This window comes from Alligator mississippiensis, chromosome 5 (assembly GCF_030867095.1).
Source record: "Alligator mississippiensis isolate rAllMis1 chromosome 5, rAllMis1, whole genome shotgun sequence".
NCBI classification, from domain to species: domain Eukaryota; kingdom Metazoa; phylum Chordata; order Crocodylia; family Alligatoridae; genus Alligator; species Alligator mississippiensis.
In genome coordinates this window covers 31,248,395-31,272,561 of record NC_081828.1, presented here as the reverse complement: position 1 = coordinate 31,272,561, position 24,167 = coordinate 31,248,395, and the positions used below count along the sequence as shown (strand labels likewise).

The 24,167-nt window shown below is 47.6% G+C and overlaps 1 protein-coding gene across 4 annotated transcripts in view; it reads right to left on the bottom strand.

Annotated features, from left to right (window-relative positions):
* LRRC8D (leucine rich repeat containing 8 VRAC subunit D) overlaps positions 1-19,030 on the bottom strand; it is a 75,792-nt gene extending 56,762 nt beyond the window's left edge. Inside the window, exon 1 of one of the 4 annotated variants that reach the window (XM_014599733.3) lies at positions 18,878-19,030. The gene's annotated coding sequence lies outside the window, so the exon portion shown is untranslated. Of the gene's footprint in view, positions 1-46; positions 136-642; positions 756-16,528; positions 16,615-18,877 lie in introns of those variants that run through there. The other 3 variants (XM_019479120.2, XM_014599732.3, XM_014599734.2) reach the window with 3 other exon arrangements.
* Between the last annotated feature and the right edge of the window lie 5,137 nt (positions 19,031-24,167).

Genomic DNA, 24,167 nt, shown 5'->3' with positions numbered 1-24,167 from the left:
CATGCATGACCTAGCGATGCAACTACTACGCTATGAGAAGCATCACCTTCATCGCTTGCTTCTTCCCAGCCTTTCCACAACGGACGACTGTGGGCCGGTGGTTTACTCCAGTGTCATTTAGGAAAGGCAGGCTGTCTGCAAAAGTGATGAGTCAGCTCAAGAAGGAGAACACCCAGAGCCCCCTCCCCGCACCCCCACCAATACAGCGCTTCCTTGGCACAATTCAACGCATCTAATAGCAACAAACATACATTAGTCACGGCCTCCAATACACAAAGCACATGGAAGGAGAGATGCCACATACAATTCCATCATACAGCAACCAGGCTAGCAACAGACGGCACTTTCTGTCCAGAAAAGCGAGTCACCCCCCACATTTCATGTGCCCCTCGACTGGCTCTCCTGGTGCTGCCGGCGGCTTGTTCGCTAGGACAGGAGGAAACCGTGCTCTGCTCCTTCCCGGCAGCCAAACGCCGGGCTGTGCCACCCCTGGGCTCCCCAAGCCCCGCAGAAACCCCGCGCGGCGACACGCCGGTTCCGCGGCCGGGCGGGAGGGCGGCGGAACGACGCCTGCCCGCCCCACACCGCCCGCGCGCGGCAAGGCAGGGCCGGCACCAGCCCCGCGCCCCCCCGGTCACTTACTGCCGCGTCCGCGGAGGCGGCCCCGACCCCGGCGCTGCCCGGATCCGCTCCGAGCCATCCGAGCCGCCGCCAGGCGGCTGCGGGAACAAAGGGCGGCGGCAAGGAGCCGAGCTTGCAGCGCAGCGCGCCCGGCTCCGCGCGGCGCCGCCCCCGCGGCACCAGGATGCGCAGGGGCGGCAGTCGCAGCCCAGCCCCGCCCCTGCCCTGCCCAGAGCCCCGGCGCGTTGCACAATCGGCTCCGCCAGGAGGAACGAGGCCCTGGCCCGGCCCGGCCCGACCCAGCGCTGCCCCCAGCCCGTCGCCTCCCCGCGCAGCGCCGCTGCAGGATCCGCTGCTCTTGGCTCGCCCGCGGGGCCCCGCGCTCCTGCCCGGCCTGGCCCCGAGCGAGCGGCGTTGTGGGCGCCCACCTTCGTGCCCTGCCTCTCCGCCGGGACAGCCACTGCTGGGCCTCCCCGGTCCCAAGTCCCGCTTCTGCGCCTCTGAGCCCGCTCCTCACCTTTTCTTTGCCCGGCCTTTGAGCTCCTCGTTCAGCACCTTCCCTGTGTCCCCGACCCGAACCACGGGGGAAAGAAACCCAAGGAAAAGGTACCCTGACAACCACAAGCTCTTTGGCTTGTGCCTATGTTGTGCTTTGTTGTCAGTCCTCCCATTTTCAGGCCCTCTCAGCGCACGGGGACGCTTCACCCCACCACGGCCAGGAAGGAGAGGCTGCATCGCCTGCCTTGGGTTGGAGATGGGGTTGTTCACAGGCCGCTCTGGTCAGCGCCGGCTGCTGCTGCCAGGACAGTGCATGCCGTCTTTGCCACTGCTCACACCCTCTGCACCCTGGCAGCGCTGCTGCACCTCCGCGTCCTCTCGGGCAAGGAAACCCACGTGCGCATCACTTCCAGAGAGAAGGGAGACCAGGGTACAAGGGCCAGCAGCTCATCTCCAAGAACTGCACCTGCTCCCAACTTCCCTTTCTCCTTCCAGCCATGGCGTATATCGGGGTGGGCAAAGTCTAGCCCCCACCCCGCAGACTCCACTTCCCAGCAGCCCCTGCCCTTGTCACTGTGGCCGGTTTCCCTGGAAACCCCAAAAGAGCCAGGGCCAGGGTATCCATGGAGACCAGCCCCAGCAGTGCTGGCAGGGCAGGGAGCTGCTCCAGGCCCAGGATCTTACAGCGGTGACGGCGTGGTCCAGAGCTGCGATCTGCTACCCAGAGGTTCCAGGCAGGGGCATGCAGGCAGCCGATCACAGCTCTGCTGCAGCTCCGGACCACGCTGTCACTGCTGCACATCCCAGCCCCGGCCCCAGAGCAGCTCCCCATGGAAACCTTGGCCTGTGCCCAGGCTCTGCCACTTCTGAGGTCTCCATGGAAACCAGCAGTGCAGGCACGGGCTGCTGGGAAATGGAGTTTGCCACAAGCCCAATCTGCCATTTTGCTCACCCCTGCTCTATGCCCATTCTACTGAGGTGACTCCAAAGCAGCAGTTGTTTCAAAAGGGAGATCTAGGAGTCCTAGGAGAAGAGCAACTAAAGAGCACTGCTTTGGCTAATGCAGCATGCAACTGGAGACTTCAGAGATGGCATAATGTTTGGCAAATATTTGTCTTCACTTTGCTAATACTTACTATGGATTGCATCCATGAAAGGTGCAAGCATTGCTTGAGCTGTAGCAGAATGTGCTCTTATAAGCACCTGGGTCTATACCTTAGCTTATCCTAACAATCAGAGATGCATTTGGCAAGTGCTGGGGTGGAAAAGACAACTCCTTCATTCTTCTCTGCTAAGGCCCACATATTAATCTCTTTTATAGTTTTAGGTCCTTGTATTGTATCAGGAAGAACATCTTGTCCATTTTGCAAGCAAACCTGTCTCTCTGAGGTTTTCCTGCTAGGACAGAGGCCAGCAACCTTTTCAAACCATGGGCTGGAACAATCTGGCTCTGATCTGGTGCCAGCCGGGTGGCTTTGGAGGTGGATCAGAAGCAAGAGAGGTGTGCAAGGGGGATGTTGCCTGCACCTGTGCCAGAGCCAAGATGCTGGGAGCTGTGCTGGAGCCAGCACCACTTTTCCTAGCCCCCTGCCCACTGGCTGAGCTGAAAGAGCAACTTTCAGTTCAGGGGAGCTGCACCAGGGACAGCCAGCTGGGAACTGCATCATCCATGCAGCTGCCATCACTCCTCCCCACCTGGGCAGCACGGGCACAGCCTCCAGCCAAGGGGGAGCTGTGCAGAGGCTGGGCAGCTTAGAACTGTGTCCACAATACTGCCACTTCTCCCTGCACCACCTCTTCCAGTTGCAGCTCAGACACAGCTGAAAGCTTCCAGGCCCCAGCTCCATCCCCCACCAACAGGGGAGAAGCAGCAGCAGTGCAGGCTCAGCTTTGCTGCCCAACACAGGTGCAGGCAAAGCAAAGTCTTCCAGCTCTGCAGGCCAGATCCAGTGGCTTTGTGGGCTGGATACAGCTCACAGGTCATGTGTTACCAATACCTGGTATAGTGAGAAGCAGGACCATTCACTCCACCTCCAAGAGCCATTCATTGTCCAGGCTGTGTGATGTAAGGAGCTTCAGCGAGGATAGCCGTCCTGAACTTGCAGAAGGATGTGCTTTGGTTCATGACAGATGACTATACAAAGCCAGACTTCCAGGAGGCATTCTGCATCAGTTTGTTTTCTTCTTTCTCTTTCCTATTCTTTCAAAATACCAGCTGTCAATTAACCACACTGACTTCAAAGAAGATGTGGACATACTGGAAAGAGTCCAGCAGAAAGCAACAAAAATGGCTAGAGGGTGACTTATGAGAAAAAGTTGAAAAAACTAGGATTAGTCTGAAGAAGAGGAGACTGGGGTGGGAAGGAAGGGGGAATCTGAAAACAGTTTCAAATACCCAAAGGGCAATTATAAAAAGGATGGAGATAGACTTTCTTGCGGCTAGAGGACAAGACTAGGAGCGATAGCCTCAGACTCCAACAGAGGAAGTGTGGAGATTAGAAGGAACTTTCTAACTATGAGGGTGGTCAAGCATTAGAACAGGCTCCCTAAAAATGTAATGGAATCTCCATCCTAGGAAACTGTCAAAGGCAGGCTAGACACACATTTGAATGGGATGGTTTGCTTGCAGATGATCCTGCCTTGAGCAGGGAGCTGCACCAAATGACCTCCCATGGTCTCTTCCAGCCCTACCTTCCTATGATCCTATGACATAACTAAGAACTACCTAAACTTTCTGAGTAGTAAAAATGTTTCTGCAATCTGTAGCTGTAGCACAAATTCTGCCTCAAGCCAAGAGAAGCTGAGGCACAGTAGGTGTACACCACTTCTCTGCCCTTTAGGCGAGACATAAGGACAGGCAGGACCCATGGGCTAGAGCATGAGATGCACACACAACTACTGTAGAACACACACAACAGTCATTCAAAGGAGAACTGGCTTGGTTTTATTATTTGTTTTTTAAAACAAACAGACAAACACAATTTTCATGTGTTTGCATAAGTTTAGGAGCCAAATCTTGGTACACAAGCTTTCCCTGTAGTTCTTGCCATTCACAAATACACTCCTGGATTCCTTAATCTCAAGACTCTTATTTCAAATTTTATTTGAACCCTCCTCTCCATCAACAAACTCTTCTGTTCTCTTCCCCACTCCATTTTAATCAATGGCTAACTGCTTTGTGTAAATAAATCAAAAGATAATGTCTTACTTATATAACTCCCCACTGCAATAAATGAAATACAGGTTTCCCTCGATTTTTGCGGTAGATGCGTTCCCAGGGAATGGCACATAAATCAAATTCGCATAAAGCGAACCCAGTTTACAATGAAACAGATAGGGATGCATTACCAGGGCACGGAGGAAGGGAGGGAGGCTGGGGCTAGGAAAGGGACGGGGAGAGAGACGTGGCACAGCCCAGTGGCTGCAAGCAGGCGGCATCTGCCCTTCCCGGGGCTGCAGCAGGGGCAGCACCAGACTCTTCATGGCGCTCAGGCTGGGCAGCAGCCCCACTCACCCCACCGAGCCTGCTGCAGCCACCGTCCCCAGCCTGCTCTCATCCTGCTGCCAGCAGCTGCCGGCCCCTGCTGCAGCCCTGGAGAGTGGGAGGCACTGCCTGCTTGCAGCCACTGGGTTGCACTGTGCCCCAAGCCCCCCAAGGCTCCGCTTCCCCCAGGGCACCATGCCCCAACTTCCCTGGCATAGCAGAGCCCAGTGGCTGCAAGCAGGCTGCATCCACCATTTCCAGGGCTGCAGCAGCAGTGGGCAGCCTCCTGCAGCAGGACAAGAGCAGGCTGGGGACAGAGGAGCCCAGCAGCTGCTGGCAACTGGGGCACCATGCCCCAAACCCCCTGGCATGGCAGAGCCTGGCAGCTACAAGCAGACTCGGCAGCCCCACTTGCCCTACCCCAAGCACTGGGAAGAGCCTGGTACAGCTGCCAGCCCGAACCTGCAGCCCAAGCTCTCATCTGGCTGCAGGCAGCTGCCCACCTCTGCTGCAGCCCTGGGAGCTGCCTGCTTGTAGCTGCTGGGCTCCACCATGCCGGGGGTTCAGGGCACGGTGCAGCTCAGCTCAGCTCAGGGTGCTCAGGTACCCTGCACCCTTTCATGCAATGTTAGCATCATTAGATTTACAAACATGACTGGAAGATAAACCCAAAGATTTCAAAGAGGAATATACAGTGTCAAAAACATTCTGCCTGTTGTGGTCTTTCTGAGTTCTTCGCAATAAAAGAACTGCTCTATTATTTTTACGTAGTCAAAAAATAAATGAAAACTAAGAGCTGGCTTTTTCTGAGGGGTGCCTTGAGCCTAACGAAGTTGAGATTTACACAGACAAGGAAAACTGACTATCCAGGGGAAGCAATAAAAACTATTATAAATACACTTACCAAATGCATAGCATAACCAAACCAGAAGAACACCCACTCTTCATCACTCTGATGTATGATGCATGTATACGCTGTAATTTGGGGATCTGCATACTTTGTGACCCAAGCTCACCACGCCTATCAGGAACTCCTTGGAAGTCTCTATAACCAAGGGCTAGCTTCTGTGTGACAGCTTTCTATTCCCCTCTATTTCAAGGACTTCCAGCAACTCCCTCCCCCATACCGAGGGCTCTACATACACTCCATTTCCCCTTCCACCCTGTATCAGAGTTCTCAATTTCCTCTCTTATCAGTAATGAAAATGGGTAGCATACTATGCTGCCTGAGATAGGCTGCTCCTAAGCTGAAAACAGCATAGCTGCATTTGAACATCACTTTGGATAATCTAATTAGTATTGCTGATTCACATGTCAATTAGCCTTCCTTAGGCACTGCTCAGACACAACTACACTACTTCCAGTTTAGGAGACAGCCAGCGTAAAGCTGTACGGAATGCCTGACGGTACCATTGCCAGGGATAGTAAATTGGCCATATAAGCATGGTCAGCGATAACTAAGACAGTCAGGGTGCTAATAGGATAAGCCATGCTACAAGTCTGAGCAGAGCTGAGGAGTGTGGTACTTTTATGTTGGAAGGTTTTTAATGTCCATTATTAACTGATTCCGTGACCTAGAGACAATTACTATGGTGGTAGCGAGTGCTAGCTCTGTGAACCTGATGCCAGGGGATGCTTATTTCCTTTCTTGCTTTGTTACCATGCTACATCTAAACAGATCAACACTGGCTGAATGCAAGGCCCTGGTCAACAAGCAGATAAACAATTTTCAGACAAACGCATTATTTTCACAGTTATGAAGCTGATAAAAAAAAAAGTGAACAAGGTGCCCATGAGAAGGACATCCCAGGCCTATCCTCCAGAGTTTTGCTGGCATAACTCTGTGCATGTGAGAAAGATCACACCCCTTTTACCAACATATCTGTGCCTCAAAACCCCTCATGAGGAGGATGTTGTGTGTGACAGAGGAAGACTTTTTTGGCTTAGTTTATGCCATCTGTAAAGTTGGTGTAGCTATGCTGGCAGAAAACTATGTCTCCACAAAGGAGACTCTCCCAGCAGAGCCAGACTGGCAGCAACTCTGCTAGAGCTAACAAACCCCAAGATCTGAGCTCTGCAACCCTCTGTTTGTACACAGAAGAAACAGAGCAGGAGTAGCAGCACTTCCTGTTTCTTCACATTGCCTCAACAGTATTTTGACCAAGACTTACCTACACAGTTGCACTTAACTGAATGTGCAATTTTAAACTAATGTAGTTAAACAAGTGCAAAATGCCAAGTTGACACCTAATTCAGTTTAAACCCGACAGATTTAGCTTGCATCAGTAAATTTACAGGCACAAGCTAAACAAATATAATCCATTTTAAATCAATGTGTATATCAATACTTGGGCTTGCGTTACCTTAACTCAGTTTGGGTTTTTTTTAATGTTTTTAAAACCTTAAAACCTTGCAGGTTTAGATTACTCCTGAGGCAGTGGCTCCTCATTTCCAATGATGAGGTTAGCTGAGTCCAAAGAACAGAACTTCCCCTTACAGAATGGCAAGATCTAACCATTTGTGATTTAGTTCTAGATTTATCCAGTTATCCTGCCAGATTCTCATTGGCCATATTAGATTCTGAGTTCATATTTTTAATGGTGTGCATATCTTTATTTACTAGAAGTATCATATAATATACAATTCTTGTTTTTCAGTAACTCAGGATTGATTTACAGACAAGCGTTGAACTGATTTTACAAAGACTTATTTAAAAACAATAATTAAACCAATGAAAGACCCTCACATGGGCATATTAAATTTAACAGTTCCTTAAAATGATCACTCCTGATGCAGAAGCAATTAATCCCTTATCAAATTCATCACACAAGTGTCCTTACACTCTTTTAGCAATTTCCACTCTAAGTGAAATTAAGTACATGACTTGTGTAACAATTCAGTGTGCATGCCTCTACATTCCCCCATTCCCTTGCTTCAAATGTGAAATGGATTATTTTTGCAGTGGGAAAAGGAAAGGAGACAGGGAAGTAGGAGAAACAGTACTGTCAAGCCCATCCTCCGTTTTCCACTACTATCTATGCAATTTAGTTGCATGAAATAAGTCTGATACAGATGATCTTGCAAATTTTATAAATGAGCAAAAAATATCCCTTGCTTCAGTCCTTTTAAATTGAAACAGTTTAGGATTGTTTTTTCCATGAAAATTTCTGGAAGGAAGAACTCTGCATGCAGATTTCTGGTTTTGTATTTTTAAATCTCAATTAGATTAAGCATTAAAATGGGTTTCTCTCTGTATGTTTGATTAAGTCTATTGCTAATCCATGCAGAATTTATTTGTAGCCATACAAATGAGCAAAATAAGCAAACAGGAAAGACAGTGAACAACTTTTCACTCATTTTTGCATACAAACCATCAGACTCAAATAATTTTTACTCTCCTTTTAGAAAATGTGCAAAAGTAGACTAAGTATGTAGTGATGTTTTGTAATCATTCACCAAAATTTGCATTACTATACTAGATTTATATTGATTAGCTAGAGAGAGAAACATTTGTCAAAAAGTAATGTCAATAGGAGGCACTGTAAGCAGGACAAAATGGTCTATTAACATTTCTGTACAATGAAATGCACAGCGGAAACCTCTCAAACTGACCACTTATTTGCTTATCAATGTACTCAATGTACACAATCTACAAGCACAGTTCTCAACCCACTGTTTATTAACATAAGTATCTGACAAAATACACAAAAGCTATGTTCAAGGACTCCACTGAGCTATCAACCCTCTTCTTCCTTTGAGACACTGACAGTTTACAAACTCACATTGCTCACACGCATACCTTGTTTTAGTAGGTCTGCACAAGGGATCTTCCAATCATTTATTTGTTTTGCTCCAAGTCTATTACCCCCAACCCTCCCCACCCCAGCTCCACTTCCTGCTAATGTAAAATCTCCCCTTTAACTCCATCCCTGGAAAATTGCTGTTATATACAGTACAGCTGGCATACAAGCATGCATGTAGGATATGTGATTCATTTTCTATTTATTACCATAAATTTGCTACATAAAACTTTGCCATCACTGCAGAAGTCATTCAAGAGACATCCTTAAAGCAACAAAATCGAATCAAAACAATAATGCTGACTCAACACTACTGCTACTGAGCATGTAAAAGTGCAGCCATTACTCAAGCTCGGAAACAGTAGCAGGAGGTCAGCCAAGGCTTGGGTAGAGATACCAAAAGCAATTAGAAGCTTGTCCTAATGCTGTCCTGCAAATAATCAGAAAAGGGAAAGAGACAATTGTCTGTGGGCTTGCTTTGGTTTGAGGATTTTTTGCTTCTTTAAGTTAGCAAAAAAAAGCCTATTATTTTTGTTTTGGTTTTTTTCCTCTGCTTGTTTCTTTACATAAGAAAGCTAGGTCTCCATAGACTTGAGAAGTGACAGAAAATATCACTAAGGCCTGGGACAGATGTGCTGTCTGAAGCACTCAAAGGCTAGGGACAGAAGTTACATATATGGCAGTTTAAGTCATCAGAAACTGGTTTAAACCTGTAACAGAACAGAAGCTCAGTGAACATAAACTAGTTTCAAAATGGCTGAAACTGGTTTAAGATAAATCTGGTTGAATGCAGTATCAGATTTAACTGATTTGGGTCAAACAGGTTTATGAAACTTCTGTCCCAGACCCCTTCCTGGTTCAAGTTAAATCAGTCCCCCAGCATTCCAGCATGCTTCCAGCCCTGGACTGGGCTGTGCTGTCTGCTGCAGCAGAGAAGGATTGGGGATGGGGGAAGAGGCAGGGACTGCTGCCCAGGCAAAGCACAGCTGGGGTCTGGGGCTAAGGAGTGGAGTTAAACTTCCCTTCTGGAGTACAGAGCTGCCCTGATAAAAACTTACTGCTGGCTGCGACTGTGGACTACAAATCCCAGAGGCAACTGGAAGCAGGAAAAGGAAAGCGATGAGCAACCCTGCAGAGTTCTGTTGCTATGATTGTGGACTGCGATCCCAGAGACCTCGGAGGCAGCACGAAGAGGAAGCAAACACACATCCCAGGATGGCTGTGAGCCAGAAAACCATGTTCTAGCACCTCCCCCCTCCACCCCCAACACCTTCTTGAACCACCACAGGTATGTGGCTGTATTTCCTGAATCAAAAATGAATGTCTGTCCAGTTATTTCTCTTAGACTGACCGGCGAAGACTGAACTGATTCAGCTCCTTGCTTTTTGACTGTCTGTACTTGGGTACCTTTGAAGCACTCCAAACAGCAAGGAAACAGATGTTCGTGATTAAAATAGCACTTAAAAATTTAAGCATTTCAAAGATGTTCATCTTTTTTAGGGTTGCTTTTTTTAAGGACTTCTGGAAACGTCTTCATGCTTCAGTGGTCCTCCTGCATCCCACATTGCTCTATCCCCACTCCAACCCATCACTGACAGCCAATGAGCACTTTCCTGTGCACTATGCTGTCCTTGGTAACCTCTGGATCAGTGATTCTCAACCATAATGCCACAATACCCTGGGTACCTTGAGATCCTTTTAAGGATGCTATGGGGTGGCATGCAATGTTAGCACTGTTAGGTGTGCAAACATGAGTCACAAGATAAATCCTGAGATTTCAAATAGGAATCTGCAGTTTTAAAATTGAGTGAAAACTAAGAGCTGGCATTTTCTGAGGGGTGCCTCGAACCTAAAAGGGTTGACAGCCACTACTTTGGAGGCTTAAAGCCAGTATGCATACAGGGAGAAGTGACAATGCATGCCTCTGGTGCCATTCTGAAGCACCTGAGCGGCAGAAGAAGGTACACACATCTGTACAGTGCTGAAACACACTGAATGTGAAGGGCTCCAGGATTCAGAGCACTCTGAATGCATGTCCAGCCATATCCTGAGACAATGGAAACCTGAGCAAGTCAGACCACTTTCAGTGAGACTGCTTAAAACTCTTGTTGAGCTTTTTGTGTATGCTCTTTAATTCAAATGCATGACAAACAACTGGAAGAGAAGCTCTTTGGTATATATATATTTCAAACACCCACTTCCCCGTTGAATCAGGGCCAAAAAGTCTCCTATATCAGTCCCCCTATCTTCTAAGGGACCGTGACAGAGAAGACCCAAGTGTAACCAACACCTACAGCATAAGAAGAAAAAAAAAAAAACAAAAAACAAAGTTGCAAGAGGAAAATGAAAACAAAACTAAAATACTTCAGCCTTCCAAGCCCTCTTTATAACAACAAGAAGTAAGAAAGGTCACAAAGGACATGTCTACAATGTCTCCATTATGCATCCAGAACTGATACCATCAAGCATTCTCTTCCCACTCACTCCCACTCATGAGCCCAAATCTGGGAATGATGTAGGATGGCCCGCTTAAAAGTAGCCAGAGTAGATTCTACAAGTATGTTAGAAACAAGAGGGAGATCAGGAAAGTGTGGGTCCCATACTGAATGAGGGAGGTAACCTAGTGACAGATGAGGCGGAAAAGGTACTCAATGCCTTTTTTACCTCAGTCTTCACAGGCAAGGTCGGCTCCCAGACTACTGCACTTGGCAGCAGTTTGGGGAGAAGGTAAGCAGCCAACAGTGGCAAAAGAAGTTAAGAAGTATTTAGAAAAGATGGACGTATACAAACCCATGGGCCTGGACACAAGGCACCCAAGGGTGCTGATGGAGGTGGCTGATGTGATTGCAGAGCCGCTGGGTTTTATCTTTGAAAACTTGTGGCAATTGGGAGGTCCTGGAAAAGGGCAAATACAGTGTCCATCTTTAAAAAAGGGAAGAGGGAGGATCCGGGGAACTGCGGACTGGACAGCCTCACTCGCTTCAGTCCCTTGAAAAATCATGGAGCAGGTCCTCAAGGAAACCATTTCTAAGCACTTGGAGAAGAAAGGTATCAGGAATAGTCAGCATGGATTCACCAAAGGCAAGTCATGCCTGACCAATCTGATTGCCTTCTATGACAAAATGACTGGCTCTATGGATGCAGGGAGAGCAATGGACATGATATACCTTGACCAGCAAGGCTTTGTCTACCACAACACTCTTGCAAGCAAGCCAAGGAGTATGGGTTGGATGAATCAACTGTAAGGTGGACAGAAAAGTGATTGGATCATCAGGCTCAAGGGGTAGTAATTAAAGGTGCACCGATAGAGATTTTTAGGTCCAATACCAATAGTTGATTTTTAAGGAGGCATATCAGCCGATACCAATCCAATTTCTGATACCAGTCCGGCAGCTTGAAGAGCAGGCTTACCAGCTGGACACTGTTGTCGTGGAAGGGGAGAGGGAAGGGAAGGGGCTTGCGGGTAGAGATCAAGGTCTCCACAGTGAGGGAGGGAGTGGGGCTGGGACAAGCGCTGCCCAGCCAGGGTGGGCCGGGCACAGGACGGAACTGCGGCTCGTCCAGGGGGTGCACAGATGGCTCCCACTGTTGTGCATCGCTCATCCAGGAGTCACTCGTCCACCACTCACCTGCTCATCTGGTGGCTCCTGATGCTGCTCCTGCCACTCGTCCAGGAAGGCATGGGGTGGGGGGGGGGGCACATGTACCCCCAGATCTGTGCAGGGCGGGCAAGCCAGGACTGCACCAGGCTGTGCTTGGGGCAGGTAGCACCGCCACTGGAGCAAGGCTATGGGAGGTGGGGCGCTATGGCAAATTTTGGGGTAGCTGCAGCCCCCCCAACCCACCCTCGTAGCACCACTGCCGCCCGCCTTGAGCGCAGCACAGCTCTGGCCCCACCCACCCCACACAGATCTGGGGGTACATGTCCCCCACATGCCCTCCTGGACAAGCGGTGGGAGCAGTGGCAGGAGTCACCAGACAAGCGGGCAAGCACCAGATGAGCCACTGGCCAAGTGGCTCACGGACAAAAAGCGACAGAAGCCGCACCCCACCCCCTTGTGCACCCTGAATGAGCCGTGGCTCCATCCTGCACCCACCCCACTCCAGCTGGGCAGCGCTTGCCCCAGTCCCTGTTCCATCCCCACTCCCTCCCTCACCACAGGAGCCTTGATCTGTCCCCCTATGCCCCTTCCCTTCCACCACAACAGATTTACTAGCTGAACACTACTTGTCAAGCTGCCGGTCTGTGCTCCTCACTGCTTACATGCTGCATACAACTGCACACACATGGGCCATTTATTGGCCATGTGAAGCCGATTTCCGACACAGACAATTTTCTTTTTACCAGTGCCGATCTGATATCGGACCAATGTATCGGTGCACCTCTAATAGTAATCAATGGCTTGATGTCTAGCTGGCAGTTGGTATTAAGTGGAGTGCCCCAGGGGTCAGTCCTGGGGCTACTTTTATTCAATATCTTTATCGATGATCTGGAAGATGGGAAGGAGTGCACCTTCAGCAAGTCTGCAGGTGATACCAAGCTGAGGCGACTAGCAGATATGCTGGAGGGCTAGGATTCACAGACCTAGACAAATTGGAGGATTGGACCAAAAGATCTCTCATAAAGTACAATAACGACAAGTGCAAAGTCCTGCACTTTGGACAGAACAATCCCATGCATCCATACAGGCTGGAGATTGACTACCTAAGCAACAGCGCTGCATAAAAGGACCTGGAAGTTACTGTGGATATTGGACAATAAGATGAATATAAGCCAACAAGGTGCCCATCTTGTGCAGGTTAACAGCATACTGGGCTGCATTAGTAGAAGCACTGCCAGCATATTAAGGGAAGCGATTCTTCCCCTCTATTCGGTACTGGTATGGCCACATCTGGAGTTCTGTGTCCTGTTTTGGGCCTCCTACGATAAACAGGACGTGGACTAATTGTTGAGTCCAGCAGAGGGCAATGAAAATGGTTAGTGGGCTGAGGCACATGACTTGAGGAGAGGAAGAGGGAATTGGGCTTACTTAGTCAGGAAGAGAGAGGACTGACAGGGGATTTAATAGCAGACTTCAGCAACCTGAAGTGTGGGTCCAAAGAGGATGGAGCAAAACTGTTCTCAATGGCAGCAGTTAACAGAACAAGGATCAACAGGCTCAACTTGCAGCAAGGGAAGTTTAGGTTAGGTATCAGGAAAAACTCTTTTACTAGTCGGGTAGAAAAGAACTGGAACAGGTTACCCAGTGGGACTGTGGAGTCTCCATCCTTGGAGGTTTTTAAGAAGCAGCTAGACAAAGGCTTGACAGAGATGACATAGTTGGGGATGGTCCTGCTTTAAGCAGGCAGTTGGATTAGATGACCTCCTGAGGTCTCTTCCAACCCTAACTTTCTATGATTCTCCAGAACTGTTTTGAGGCCCTGCCTCAAGCTTGCCTGAGGCACTCAAGGCCATTTCAAGGTAGCTACTGTTTTCTCATTCCTGGGATTTAAGGCACACTGTCCAGGAGCTAGTGTACAGGTTCCGGCTCACAAAGGTTCCCTGTGCATAGTACAAAAACGGTATAGGCAAACTTTAAACATAGCAGTTTCCATCTTCTGTTGGCCCCTTTTAATATGAGATACATTTTTTCCCCATGCAGCCTAGTATCTGCTCTGCTCACCTTTTTTCTGCTGCTAGTTGTCATACATGGTTCAGCCTGCTTATTTCCTCATTCTCCTTATTAGTATTGCCTTTCATAGAATAATGGAGCAGCAAATACCCTCCTTCACTAGCGATTTATGACTTTATCATTCCTTAAATCTTTAATATCAAATTGCCCACTTACCCATAGACCAACTATCACTTTGGTGTCTTAGAGTAGAGGTGCTCAACTTTCTAGCCCCATGGACTGAACAAGTGGTGCAGGGTCAGTTTGCAGGACAGAATGTGCAGGCACGGATGGTCTACAGACCAGATCCTGCATGGGTTTGGGCTGTAAATACGACCACAGAGCAAACTCACACATGCCAAATGCAGCTGCAGAGCAACCCCACACAGGCTGAATCTGGCCTCAGAGAGACCTCATGCATACTGGCCTGGCCCCACGCATCGGTGTCACCCAGCACACACCACCATGTCATCTAGCCCACAGGTCTCCTGACAGGTCTGGAAATGTAATGGTGGGGGAGCCGTGGCAGCATTAATCACCACAGCTTCCACAGCTGTAGCAAGTAACACTGCCACCATTCCCCCACTGCCTAATTTCCCCACCTATGGAGTGCTCCATAAACCAGATGACATGGCTCTTCAGGCCAGAGGTTAAGGACCACTCTTGGAGTGGGGGTAAGCTCAAGTAGAAAGAATAAAAATAGTTTTAAGTGTATCAAAACATGTTTGCATAGCCTCATTTATACAGAGAGTAAAGGTGGGCAAAGAGTGAAATGAGAGAAAAGCAAAGTGAAACAATATCTCTTTGAGCACTGACAGTAAGCAGGTCCTTGATGAAGAGATACCTCTTTAATAATACCATCTCTTCCTTTCCTTAACACTAATAAAATCAGTTTCTTATATTTTGGATTCTGAAAAACAAAGCCTATCCCTTCAGAGCGTTTTCAGGACACAGAGATGCCAGGTGTGGGTCCTCAAAGAATCTTCTTTGGTTATTTTTTTTTGAAGGGAAAGAGAAACCAGTCTGGAAGACTATAACAATATAGTTACCAAAATGAAGATACTTCAAAAGAGCTTTGGTGCTTTTCATGGAAGAAACTTTGAGCTGTAGACAAAGATTGAGTTAAAATTAATGATGTGGAAATGAGTGCTGCTGACTGCTAGAAAGTGCCAACTTGACTTGTGATGCAGCCTGCTCTTTAAAATGCCAAAAAAACAACAAGATGATTCTCAATGAGCTAAAGGTTGGGAAAGCTAGCTTTTCTTTACTAAATTTGTTTGGAGTCTCAGCAGAAATAGGCACCGATTGCAAAGCATACCGCCCCCCACCTGCCCCCCAACAGTTTAAGAGACAGCTTCTTCCGTTTTGCTCAAAACAGGAGACTATGAGCCAAAGGCATCCGTAATGTAACTCCAAAAGACTGAAGGGAGCTACACCATGGAAAAGTTACAGCCCGAAATATTCTCAAGGTAAGAAGCATTTGTCACCATGACTAAATCGTGGCACCATGACTAAATCGTGGCACATATTCGTTTTAAAAGACTAATTACAATTGACTTTTCTGAACCCAGTGCTAGAGGCCATTATCTTGTTGGAAAACTGTCATTTATGCTATGACAACACAAGAACAATTTAAAGGTCCACTTTTGCAAACACACTAACAAGTCTAAGTCCCTGAAAACTAAGCACTATGGCCAACAGTAAGTAATTTCAGGATCCAGTCCTAAAGTGCTGATCCCAGAAAGATTTATAAATATAAACAGCCTTATGACACTGTATATGTACAAAATTACTCACGTGCATATCTTTGCAGTATTGGGTCCAAAGACTGTGACCCACTTTTCAGCCTGCCTTACTACTGATTTAAATTAACAAAATACTTCTACGGAATTTAAAATTAAGTTTACGTACAAAAGTTTCTGGGATAATTTTTTAAAGCACTCCAGTAGTTTGTTTGTTTTTCTTTAAGTTGTGTTGGATGTAACCCTTCCACTGCAGTTTCTGGTATTGTGAACAGCAAAATCAGGAAGTGAAATTAAGAACAAAAGCAAAACCAAGGTGTTTCAAAGTTGAAATAAATAGCAAAATGTAAACAGCAGAAATGCTGTTTTCTAAATGTTAGCATCTGGGTTCCTTACTAGTGATGCCGATAGCAGCTGAGGTTTGTAAAGTGGTGTTACACCAATGGTATGATGACAAGGAACCCCCCCCCCCCCTTTTTTTTTTTTTTTTTTTTTAAACACAGGCTGTTCCTTTGTCAGGAAGAAGAAAACCTTATCAATTTAGCATTTTACATAGGAAACATTTTGAACAAGTAATTTAAGTTTTTCTTTTGTTTGTATGCAGCTTGGAAACTAATTTAGAGCCACTGGGTTCCTAGGCTGCTTGTTTCACAAGCAATGCCATTTTTCAGCAAAATGGCTGTCAGCAAGCCCTAGTTTCTAGTTAAATGCCTTCATCCTCACGATACTCACTAATCCATGGCGATTAGCCAGTGTCCTGTGGATCAGCGTGCTGTGGATTAAAACCAGGACATTCCCTTGTGGCTAGCAGAGGTGCAGTAACAGGAAGACTGACTGCTTGAAGGGACTGGGATAAGGTGCTGACTCAGCACTCTTGAACCCACCCACTACCCTACAGCAAAAGGAGGAAATGACACAGCAACTGATGCTAGCAAGAGAGAGTAAAGATCAGCTAGTGACACAGACTCCAATCGAAAAGATGAAATCAATTTCTCCTGACTTCAGTAGATCCTGGATGAGGCTCATAATACAGCACAGGGAAGGGCTAGTTTATTCAAGGTTACAGTGTGTATCATTTCTTCTGATAACTGCCTTATGTTTGATTTCTTACTCTCCTGCTGCTGGGAAGAATCTTTGGAAGCACATCCCCAACAGCCTTGGCATTTCCCAACTTCCCCAAAATGGAATTAGGAGAGACGGCCATACACAGGATGCAGAAGCTGGCATATCTCCTGGATATTACCTACTTCTAATGGAAAGAAAGGCTCTCCCAGAGTGATAGGAAATTGAACTTGATGTGCCCTCAGTAATGTTGGCGTTTTCAAAGTTGCATGCGTCATGCAGGAGGATGTTTAGCAGGACTAAGGGGTGGGAAATAATGGAAGAATTAGACTTGAAATGTTCAGATGACTTCAAAGTGATACAATGGATATTTAAGCTTTGTGTGTCTGCTGCTTTGTTACTTAGCTCTTAACATGAGCACTACTCAGACTTGTTCCTATTAATATTATCCTCATGAGGTAGCAGCATGCAGTGTTATTATTAGTGTTGTTGCTTTAAAATATCTCCTCCCTGTCTGAACATGTTGCACAGTCTGTTGCCCCACTTCCAGGCTTAAGTTTTACATATATGGTTCTAGTTCTAAAGCCCTGTATTTATGAAATAATCCTTTCTTGTATTTTTCCCCCCATCCTCCAACCTAGCTTGTATTGTCACTGTAAATTCTGGCTCCTTATCAAAGCAATCTTGATAGCAGGTAACAGTATCTGTTTAGATGTTCTTTTTTTTGTGCTGCATGGAAGATGGTTACCTGCAGTCTGATATCCAAGATGAAGGCAAAGCACTGGATGATTTTTTAATATCAACTTTACATCTTCTGCACTGCCTTTGAGACATTTGCTTCACACCACAGAAACAAAGAGAGAGAGTAACTAGTCCTAGACCAAGACCCTGTAAATCAAATTTAACTCAACAACCAAAGGTTTACAGCCAAGATATAAATTGCTGAGAATTGATATAATTCATGATATCTCACTGCTGGCCTCAGAACAAGACTGGCTGTACTGATCCAAGACTGCAACAATGAATGAATAAACATAACCCCGATTGCTGTTTACTGCTGAAGCCCAGGGATATAGTGTGCAGAGACCCAGTTAACAGAAAAACAGCTAACAGATTTGCAATTAACCCTTGAACTTAAAAGGTTAAGAGGGATAAAACTTAAGGGCTCGTGCACCTGAAGAGCACCCTTTCCAGGCTCACGGGGCTTTGATTCATGCATTTACAGAGTCAGGCTAATAAAATGAATTCACAGAGGGGCTGCAAAGACTGACAAAAAGTATACCGTGCTTTGAGATCCTCAGTAAACAGATGCTCCAAAAGCATAGCTGTGTTACCACTTCTTTGCAAGGGTTCTTGAAAAAAAGTGGATTAAAGAGGTCTGCAAGGATGCCGTCTTACACTAGAAAAGGTACCGCCCAAGGCAGCACCAAGATAGCCCAGACCAGAAGAAACACAAAGGATTAGCCACACACGTGGATTTAACAGCGCAATGCTGAGAGCCTGGAGGCTCAAGGAAAACATTCTGCTTTTTCCAGGGGAATCAACCCCCCTGCCCTTCCACAGCTGGGCATCACACCAGTGTCACAGGCCCTTACACACACACGTGTACTATTCCACGCACACTCTATTACCCGCACACATGGGCACGCTATCACACACAATGACACACATGCACACGCACGCATACACCATTACACGCACACACAGGCACACAAGCACTATTGCACGTTCACACACGTACACACTTTGAAGCTGAGCCGCTGAAGAGAAAAACCTCTCTGGACAAATCGGTTTATTCTCCACAGCAACCGACCCCCCCCCGCCCCGGCCCTGCTCTGCACCCGCCCCGCCCCGCCCCGCCCCGCCGCGCGCGGAGCCGGCGGCCCAGCCAGGCCGGGCTGAAGCGCGCAGCTCCCGGCGCGGGCAGCGCAGCCGGCCCCGAGCTGCGCGGCGGCCTGAGGCGGGCTCCGCGCCTTGCCGCCGCCTCCCCCCTCGACCCGCGCGCGTGGGGCCACGCACCTGGGCAGCAGCGGCGCGGGGAGCAGGGCCGGGCTGCGCCCGCAGTCACTCGGCAGACGCGGCCATGCGGACGGGCGGGCGGGGCTTCCCGGGGTGGCGGCGCCCTGCAGCCGCGCTCCGCAGCCGCGCACAGGCCGGCGCTAGGCGCACATGGCGCGGGGGCGGTGGCGCGGGCGCCACGTGACTGCCCGACGCTGCGCGCAGGTGGCGCCAGGTGCAGGAGGCCGCCTCCTCCGCGCCGGCTCGCGCCGGTTCCCCGGCAGCTCCGCCCCGCCCCGCCTCGCCTCGCCTCGCCTCGACCCCCGTCGCAGTGATGCGCGGCTGGCGCCACCTCGGCTCGAGGCGGGCGCGCGCGGCGGGGGGCAGGCCCCGCGGGGGGCTCCTGGGAGCCGAGGTTGGGGCAGAGCGGCGCAGGCCGGCTCCCCCTTCCCTCCTCCCTCGCGGGAAGCAGCTCAGCCTCTGGCCCAAACCTGGGGTGGCCGTTGGGGAGCACAGGCCGGTTTTCTGCTACTCTTGTCATTTACTGGTACGAAACTCGACGCCTGTAGGTCCTTTGTTTTCCTCCTTAAGAGGAAAAAAAAGAGGACGTAAAGGCATTGGGTTTGGTGTCATTTGAGGACAGAAGACAACTGGGCTGTCTTCTACAATGGCCACCCACCCTAGGTTTGGGCCAGAGACTGAGCTGTCCTGTCTTGGTGTGAAACCCCACACCTTTATGTCTCAGGAAGAGAAAAAGAGAGGGCAAAGGCGTCAGGGTTTTGTATTCGTAGAGGGTAGAGTAGCAGAAAACAGGACTGTCCTCTGTGATGGCCACTATCAAAACATCACCTTAAGGCTCCCTGCCTGAATAATCCCACCGGAAATGCTTGGCTTCAACGGGAGGAACTCACCGGTCTGAACTGAAATTTTCCCACAAGCGTTTGCAGGGCCAAGGCCTATACGTGGACCACCAAGGTGGTTTTCCGACTGGCAAGTGAAAACTACAAACGTGGCAGGGGGTAACGGAGGTAATGCATCGTTAGCCTCCCACTTTCACTTCCAGTGGGAAGATCTCAGCTTTACACCGACTTTATGGAAGTGGGACACTCCTCCCTAGCTTGCTCTTGCAGCTATAGGGCTGAGGGCAAGCGAAACTCAAGAGCATCTGAACGCTCAGCCTCTGGGCTTGAGTCTCCACATAGGATGCCTGCCAAGGGATTTGGAAGCATCTGAAGCCCCAGGCAGGGGTGCTTGCCCTTGAGTGACTCATAGATTTGGAATTGGCTTGGGTGGTTTGACTTGAGACATGGAAAAATTTTCCTTAAAAAAAAATATATATTTTTTTTTTAAATTGGGACTTTCTTGATGTCCACCGCACAATTTGGCCTGACCCTAGACAACTTTCCAGGGGTCCCTCAGTTTGTCGAGATGCAGGCAGGAACTTCAGGCTATTTCAGACTATTTAAGTCTTGGAGGTGGGGAAATGAAGGAATAAATATTATAAAGACAACTGATTTCGCTGTTAGCGTTTTTTTGCTTGGAGGTAAACGTTTCCTTTGCTATTTACAGCCCAAACATCAGCATCCCACTCCTGTTGAATACCAGAAAGAAAACCAAAACAAGCGTAAGCAAAACCAAGCAGCTGTTTACCTGGTCCAAGGGAAGTGAAAGGCAATATGTAAACAGAATTTTAATTCTCCTTTCCATTGTAATAATCCAAAGGATTAAGTTGCACAAAAGTAATATCCCTTGGGTCCACCCACAGTGTGCTCAGCTCAAGTCCCAGCAAGAGCCAGAGGGTCACAAGGTAGCTTTATACTCCTGTTGTCCTTTCCCCAGTCCCCAGGCTTCCAGGGGCTGTTCTAATATACACTAGTTTGCAGAAGCTCTGTCCAGCTGGCTGGATGCATCTGGCCTGAAAAGGGTTAACATGCAGCTCTTGTGCTCCCACTGCTCCCCATTGCTCTGGCTCTTGGGGCAACAGACAGGGTTTCTGGCAGGGCACCAGCACAGGAGGTCTAGCGAGCTTGCTGCCCACATGCCAGCACCAGTAGGGGGGCTCCATCAGGGAACTTAAGCTGCTTGTGCAGCAGTGGCAGGGGAGGGTGCGTGGTTACAGCAAGGGGGGAGGGCAGAGGGGGCTTGCACCTCTCATGCAGCGGCAGTGGAGAAGGGGAGAGATCGCTCATGCTGGTGGCAATGCGGGAGCTTGGACAGGGGGCTTGTGCTGCTCACATGGCAGTGGCAGTGAGGGGGTGAGTGCTGGCATGAAGGAGGGACAGGAACTCGTGGCAACAGCAGTGGGGGCTGTACGCAGCAGGGTTCCTGTGGAGCCTGTGTGGCCATTGCAACCTACAGCCTGCATGGTCTGGTCCAGGGCCCCATGACTTGTGTGGCCCTCAGCTGCTCTGCAGTCAGACAGCCCTGGTTTGCAACAACCCCTAGGAGCTGTTGCACAGCCTGGTCACCCCTACAAAACTATATCCACCCTCACATACTCATTGATGGGAGAAGCTTGAAGGGGGTAATGTACAACTGGGGACCCCCAACTGCCTGTTTAGGGCAGCTTTATGAATCTTTTATGACTGATGATCTAGACTTTTGCCTTTTAAGACTTCATTTTTGAACTTGACCTTCTCTGTTTAAAGCCATTTAAGGTATATGTTTAAAATTATAGCTGAACAGCCTCCTTGGCAACACCAGCCCCAGAGATCAGAAGAAAATCAGGCCAACAATATACCACTTTCATTGCTGCTTTCATCAATTTATTTTAATTTACTTCAGCTATGTTTTTAATAATGCTAAACAGAAGCTCTCTTAATCTCTTATTTTAAATCTTGTTTTGACTAAATTTAGGCTGCTTTTGAGTTATTTTTCTCTCTGAGATCATCATCACCCGTGTTATTTCTGGCCAGTTTAAAAAGTCTCCTAAGTGTTTCCTTGGTAGTATAACTTGTTTTATTTTATTATTTAGCTCTGACACACAGGTTATGCTATGTGGGGTCTCTGCTACTGGGTCTCCATGCCGGTGAAGGATTGGCAGAGATAAAAGCAGCTCATGCTGGTAAACATCAAATGAAGTGAAGACAGATAATAAAAAGAGTCAGGCTGGAAAATCATGATTGCAGGCAGCTGGCAGAGAAATTCAACCAAGGAAAATAAACGATTTTTAGGGTGCCAGAATTTGTGAGAACTAGTTGGATATATAAAATTCAATGTTAAATCAAGGGAATCTTGATAAGTCCAAAAAATGTGATCCAGGAACAGGAGTGAGGAAACACGTAGAACCAGAAAGTTACAATTATAACCCAGGTCTGACATGGCCAAGTAGTGGCAGTGTGTGCAAGGCTCACCTCCTTACAGCACTATCAGTCACGTACAGTCAAAGGTAACTATAACTTTAAAAAAAAACCCTCTTTCCCTCTTATATTTTAAAGTTTTCCTATCATGGCAAGTCATATAATTATCTCAGTTTTCAGTGTGACTTCTGCCTTCAGAACTATCTGGTTTGGGCTTGATTCTTCCTTGCTTTATGGTGCCACTCCCAGATAAGGAGCTCTTACGCCAGTGATTCTCAACCAGGGTGCCACAAGATCCTTTTAAGGAGGATGCCTCAGTGTACTGCTCGAACACTTACATGTAACTCATAAGATAAACCCATATTTCAAAAAGGAATCCGTAGTGTTAAAAACATTTCTGACCTGTTGTGATCTTTCTGTGTTCTTTGTAACAGAAGACTTGTTCTTAAGAGGTGCCTTGAGTTTTAAAATAGGTTGAGAAACACTGCCCTATACTGTGTGCAGACCTGGCTGTGTTGTCTCTAGAAGTGGGGCATTGTGAATGAGAGAAGGAAAAGGTAGATGATATATGTGGACAGGAAGGGATACTTGGCTGTTTGCACAGGCAAGCCTGTGCTCCAACTATTTTAATCTTCTACAGTAGAACAAAAGTGCCTCTGCAACGTGAGTGGAAGATAGAGCAGCCTTCAACTTAAAGAAGGTCTGTCCAACGAAAACAAGAGGCACTAATTGCACCCACTCACACTCCATACTGGAATGGAGCTGGCCCATTATGTTCAAGATTGTAGTTGAATTTTACCAATTTTGCACCTCTGGCTAGAAGAGACATTGCAGATTGCTGAGTTTCATAATGAATTAATGAATGAACAACAAGCAATAAAATAAGAGTGCATAAAAATGTTTATTTTCCATTTATTTTACAACTGCAATTTAATCAGTCTGGTTCTCAAGTCTACTTTAATGTGCATAATTTTGTGCCATCCACAAAATTTACTTCCTCGCTGCTTCCTTCTGCTATGTATAATATTCCAGTATCATTAGTAAATAAGTTTTAAAATGTAAGCTCTCCAGAACTCCATCTTTTGCCAGGTTTAAAAATTAACTATTTATTCTTAGTTTCTGAGTCATCAAGATGTTCTACCGCTCACCTAAAAACTGTTTACCGCCTTCATAGCCTCTTGTAACAGGCACCGCATAGAAAAAGAAGGAAATATCTGTTTTGTTTTGTTTTGCTTTGTTTTGTTTTTTAGATGCACTGCAAGTGCCTCGTGTATGATATTGTCCCAACTGGCTGTAGAGAATTAAGTGAAAGGATGGAATATGGTGGAAACCCACCTGAAATATAAAATAGGGGCAAAATGCTCTCAAAGAGAAAGCTAAGAGTTCTTGGGAAAATGATGAAGCTTTTAATTGGGAGATACCCCTGGCTTGCTTCCATCTAGTCTGGCAGTTTACTCAGGCAGAAACTAGGATCAAAGCGGATGCTCAAACCCTAGAGATGCTGCATGAGGGAGGAAGGGGTGGTTGAATGGGTTATCAAACAACTACCCAGGCAAGAGGTGTCAACAGAGACAGAAGAAGGTGAAAAGAACATAGCAGGGCAGTCTACTACTACAGCCACAGAAATGCATGTACCATATTTACCAAAATACAAAATAAAGGTTTTTCCCCCAGTTGGGGTGTGGGAAAAAGCCCCTCATCTTATAATCACATACACCAACTATGAAGTAGATTAAGTGCAGCCAACTGAGCATGACTATAAAATACATAGCCCACACTGGGCAAACATGCTGATGGGAACTGTTTTTGTGTGTGTGTCTGGCTCTTAAAAAAACAGGCAGTTTTTCCCCCAGGAGTGAATGAGCACTGGCCTTGCAGATACTTCAATACCAGGCCAGCACCCTCCCCTTGGTGCCAAAAACTCTATATTTCATCTTAGCCAAAAAGGCTAAGATGCTGATGGAAACCTACCACTTTTTCCTCCTCTTTTTTTTTATTTTTATTTTGTAACT